Source organism: Bubalus bubalis, chromosome 8, assembly GCF_019923935.1.
Source record: "Bubalus bubalis isolate 160015118507 breed Murrah chromosome 8, NDDB_SH_1, whole genome shotgun sequence".
Taxonomy (NCBI): domain Eukaryota; kingdom Metazoa; phylum Chordata; class Mammalia; order Artiodactyla; family Bovidae; genus Bubalus; species Bubalus bubalis.
The window spans coordinates 533865-539864 of record NC_059164.1 but is presented as its reverse complement, the minus strand read 5'-3'; positions in this window follow the sequence as shown (position 1 = coordinate 539864).

Genomic DNA, 6000 nt, shown 5'->3' with positions numbered 1-6000 from the left:
GAATGTCTGGCTCTAGGTGAGTGATCACACCATCATGATTATCTGGGTCATGAAGATCTTTTTTGTACAGTTCTTTGGTATATTCTTTCCACCTCTTAATATCTTCTTCTTCTGTTAGGTCCATACCATTCTGTCCTTTATTGAGCCCATCTTTGCATGAAATATTCCCTTGGTATCTCTAATATTCTTGAAGATATCTCTAGTCTTTCCCATTCTGTTGCTTTCTTCTATTTCTTTGCATAGATCGCTGAGGAAGGCTTTCTTATCTCTTCTTGCTATTCTTTGGAACTCTGCATGCAGATGTTTATATCTTTCCTTTTCTCCTTTGCTTTTCACTTCTCTTGTTTTTACAGCTCTTTGTAAGCCCTCCTCAGATAGCTGTTTTGGTTTTTTGTGTATCTTTTCCATGGGGATGGTCTTGATCCCTGTTTCCTTTACAATGTCATGAACCTCCATCCATAGTTCATCAGGCAGTCTATCAGATCTAGTCCCTTAAATCTATTTCTCACTTCCACTGTATAATAATTAGGGGTTCGATTTAGGTCATACCTGAATGGTCTAGTGGTTTTCCCTACTTTCTTCAATTTAAGTCTGAATTTGGCAATAAGTAGTTCATGATCTGAGCCACAGTCAGCTCCCGGTCTTGTTTTTGCTGACTGTATAGAGTGTCTCCATCTTTGGCTGCAAATATATAATCAATCTGATTTCAGTGTTGACCATCTGGTGATATCCATGTGTTGAGGCTTCTCTTGTGTTGTTGGAAAAGGGCAATTGCTATGACCAGTGCATCTGCTTCGCAAAACACTCTTAGCCTTTGCCCTGCTTCATTCCATATTCCATGGCCACATTTGCCTGTTACTCCAGGTGTTTCTTGACTTCCTACTTTTGCATTCCAGTCCCCTATAATGAAAAGGACATCTTTTGAGGGTGTTAGTTCTTAAAGGTCTTGTAGGTATTCATAGAACCATTCAACTTCAGCTTCTTCAGCGTTACTAGTTGGGACATAGACTTGGATTACTGTGATATTAAATGGTTTGCTTTGGAAATGAACAGAGATCATTCTGTCATTTTGAGATTATATCCAATACTGCATTTCAGACACTTTTGTTGACCATGATGGCTGCTCCATTTCTTCTAAGAGATCCCTGCCCACAGTAGTAGATATAATGGTCATCTGAGTTAAATTCACCCATTCCAGTCTATTTTAGTTAATTGATTCCTAGAATGTCAATGTTCCCTCTTTCCATCTCCAGTTTGACCACTTCCAATTTGCTTTGATTCATGGACCTGACATTCCAGGTTCCCATGCAATATTGCTCTTTACAGCATTGGACCTTGCTTCTGTCACCAGTCACATTCACAGCTGGGTATTGTTTTTGCTTTGGCTCCATCCCTTCATTCTTTCTGGAGTTATTTCTCCACTGATCTCCAGCAGCATATGGGGCCCCTACTGACCTGGGGAGTTCCTCTTTCAGTATCCTATCATTTTGCCTTTTCATACTGTTCATGGGGTTCTGAAGGCAAGAATACTGAAGTGGTTTGCCATTCCCTTCTACAGTGGACCACATTATGTCAGACCTCTCCACCATGCCCGCCCATCTCGGGTGGCCCCACAGGGCATGGCTTAGTTTCATTGAGTTAGACCAGGTTTGGTCATAGTATGATTAGGCTGACTAGTTTTTTGTGATTATGGTTTCAGTGTGTCTGCCTTCTGATGCCCTCTGGCAACACCTACCATCTTACTTGGGTTTCTCTTACCTAGGACGTGGGGTATCTCTTCACAGCTGCTCCAGCAAAAAGCAGCTGCTGCTCCTCACCTTGGATGAGGGGTATCTCCTCACCGCCGCCCCTCCCAACCTTGAACGTGAAATAGCTCCTCTAGGCACTCCAGGGCCCATGCAGCCACCGCTCCTTGAACGTGGAGTTGCTCCTGCTGGCCTCCTCCCCTTGCCTTGGGCGTGGGGCAGCTCCTCCTGTCTGCCTTCCCTGGCCTCTGATGTCGGGTAGCTCCTCTCGTCCGCACTCTGTGCACCGTTGCCACCACCCACACTTATATATTAAATAAATATCATTAAAACAAATATCTAAGTAAAACACTTTCTCCTAAATTAAATTTCATTAAAAATTTTAATTCTAATTTGGAAATTTAAAGAGATAGTACACAAATCACTAAACTTTAACACAAGTTAAATATGTCTTTAGAAATGTTTTTTTTTTGTTTGTTTGTTTTTGTTTTTTTTTTTTTCTGGAACAGAAGTAGCCAGCCTTCCTTCTGAGGCTATGGTAGCCACCTATGTGAAGGTATTGGTCTCTCAGAGGTCAGAGCAAAGTTTCATAAACCACCCTCTCCTTGTTGGCAAATGAGAGATCAGGGTCCTTCTCCAGCAGAGGTAGTCTGGAGTGCAATTCATCTGATTCATGCTGCTGTCTGAGTCATCTGGTAATTTAGTAAGAAATAGAGGGACAGTGCTCTACTGGGAAGTCTGCTTGGTATGTAACAGCCTAACCTCAAAGCACCAGGACAGTTCCTAGCTAATATATACTAATATATACTTTCAAGCTAATCTCTTGATGTGAATATTCAGTGATGTGGATGTATTTCAAAGGCATCCCTGGGGCAGAAGACACAACAACTCCCTGGTAAATCACAGGAATAGGGCACATTGAATGTGGAAACTATTACATGATTTTACATTTATTAACCCTAAAATGCAACCTTGAAGATTTCATGTAAATTACCAAAAAAAAAAAAAAAAAAGTAAAAATAAAACATTATAGATATATTGAAACAGAGAAGGACCCTGTGGGGTTCCTGGTCATGAAGCCTTTATGTCCCTTGTTTCTTATAAGCAAGACTGCTGCCTCCAGGACCTTCCCTAAGTTCCAAAGGGTGGATTTGAACAATTGCTAGTTAAGGGAAGAGCAGCCAAGAATTCACCTGAGGAAATATTAAAGGGACAAGAGAAACTCATCAAGATTAGGAGAAAAACCACCTGCACACATCATCTGTCCGTAACCCCACCCTTGAACTATTGCTAAAAAAATCCTCATCAAATTCATTAAATCCTCCCGGTAGAGACAAAGTTTTTTGAGGACAGGAGCCCACTGTATCCCACTTTGCCTGGGAAAGCAATAAAGTTATTCTTTTCTACTTCACCCAAAACTCTGTCTCTGAGATTTGATTCAGCACTGGTGTACAGAAAAGCTGAGCTTTAGATGGCAGAGGAATAGAATGGGGAGATCACTTTCTCCCCCACAAATTCATCAAAAGAACATTTAAATGCTGAGTAAAATCCACAAAACAACTTCTGAAAGCCGGCAGAGGACATCAGGCATCCAGAAAAACAGCCCATTGTATTTGAAAGGAGGTAGGGAAAATATAAAAAACAAAAAAGAGACAAAAGAGGTAGGGATGGAGTTTGTCCCAGGAAGGGAGTCTTAAAAAGAGAGAAGTTTCCAAACACCAGGAAACACTCACTGCTGAGTCTGTGCCGAGACTTGGAAGCACAGATGGCAACATAATAGGAAGGAAAAATAAGTAAATAATTAAAACCCACAGACTACGAGCCCAATGGTAACTCTCCCAGTGGAAAAGCAGCACAGACGCCTATGCCTGCCACTATCAAGCAGGGGCTGGGCAGGGAGGCACGGGCTGCATTGCTTAGACTAAGGATCGGGCCTGAATGCCCCCGAGGCTAATCAGAGCAAACTAATTTGGGCTAGCAAACCAGACTGTGAGATAGCTACCACACGAAAAGCCCTAAGACAGTGCCAGGCCCGCGCACAGAACAAAGGGTGGAATAAAACTAGCTGGCTGCAGACCTTCCCCCTCTGGTGACAGGCAGCCAGAGCCTGAAGGGGGCAATCACAGCCCAAGAGAGACATTATCTACCAAACTGCAAACAGTCTTCTTTGCTTACTAAGACTTCTTGGGGTTCTGGACAGTCATCTGCCTGAGAAGGTGCGCTGGTTGTACACCCAGCAAACAGAGCAGCAGGGACGGGAGAGGTGATAAGTCGCAGTGACCATGCTCACCAAACATCTCATCACCCGAGCTGCTCGAAGCTGGGAAGGGCACAAAACGCAGGCCCAACGGAGTCTACACCTCTGAGGACTACCCGAATGCCTGAACCTGAGCAGCTTAGACCTGGGAGGTGCATGCAGCCCAAGGCTGACCTTGGATGGTTCCCAGAAGAGCAACCTAGAGCCTGAGCTGTGTGGGCAGGGAGGGTGCATGTGCCGTGAGCAGGGGCAGGCCCAGTGTGGCTGAGACACTACGAGGACACGCCAGTGTTATTTGTTTGCAGCGTCCCTCGCTCCTCACAGGGCGACTGAACAAGTGAGGCTAAAAAAGTGTCCACCACTGCCCCCTTGTGTCAGGGCGGAAATCAGACCCTAAAGAGACCAGCAAACAGAAGCTAATACCGGGGGAACCACCTTGGAAGTGACAGGTGCAATAGATTAAAACCCTGTAGTTAGTACGGACTACATAGGAAGGGGCCTATAGATCTTGAGAAATATAAGCTGGACCAAGAAACTATCCGAAAATGAACTGACCTCACACTGCCTACAACACCACCAGAGAAAGTCCTAGATATATTTTTACAATTATTCTTTTCTTTTTTTTCCCCTTTTTTTTCTTTTCTTTTTTTTAACTTTTTTTTTTAATTTTTAAGTCCTCTATTACTCCTTTAATTTTCATTTTATAACCTACTATTACTTTTAAAAAAAGACTATTTTTTAAAGCAAACTTCATATATATATTTTTTAATAACTTCTGTGACTTTTTTTTCTTCTTCTTTTCTTTAATATTTTATTTTTGAAAATCTAACCTCTAGAATTTTAATCTTTGCTTTTTTGGTATTTGTTATCAATTTTGTACCTTTAAGAACCCAATCTTCAGTACCTATTTTAACTTGGAAGTGAGATTACTGGCTTGACTGCTGTCTCCGCCTTTGGACTCTCTTTCTCTCCACTAGGTTGCCTCTGTCTCCTCCCTCCCTCTTCTCTTCTCTGCCCAACTCTCTGAATCTCTGTGTATTCCAGACGGTGGAGGACACTTAGGGAACTGATTACTGGCTGGATCTGTCTCTCTCCTTTTCATTCCCCCCTTTTATCCTCCTGGCCACCTCTGTCTCCTTCTGCCCTCTTCTCTGTATAACTCCATGAACATCTCTGAGCAGTCCAGACTGTGGAGAGCACATAAGGAAGTGATTACTGGGTAGCTTGCTCTCTCCTCTTTTGATTCAACCTCATCTCATTTGGGTCACCTCTAAATCCCTCCTCCCTCTTTTCTTCTCCATGTAACTCTGTGAACCTCTCTGGGTGTCCCTCACTGTGGAGAAACTTTTCATCTTTAACCTAGATGTTTTATCAATGGTGCTGTATAGAAGGGGAAGTCTTGAGACTACTGTAAAAATAAGACTGAAAAGCAGAAGCAGGAGGCTTAAGTCCAAATCCTGAGAACATCATAGAACACCTGACTCCAGGGAACATTAAGTGATAGGAGCTCATCAAATGCCTTCATACCTACACTGAAACCAAGCACCACCCAAGGGCCAACAAGTTCCAGAGCAAGACATGCCACACAAATTCTCCAGCAACACAGGAACACAGACCTGAGCTTCAATATACAGGCTGCCCAAAGTTACTCCAAATCCATTGACATCTCATAACTCATTACTAGACGCTTCGTTGCACTCCAGAGAGAAGAAATACAGCTCCACCCGCCAGAACACCAACACAAGCTTCCCTAACCAAGAAACCTTGACAAGCCACCGATACAACCCCACCCACAGTGAGGAAAATCCACAATAAAGACAACTCCACAAACTGCCAGAATACAGAAAGGTCACCCCAAACTCAGCAATATAAACAAGATGAAGAGACAGAGGAATACCCAGCAGGTAAAGGAACAGGCTAAATGCCCACCAAACCAAACAAAAGAGGAAGAGATAGGGATTCTACCTGATAAAGAATTCTGAATAATGATAGTGAAAA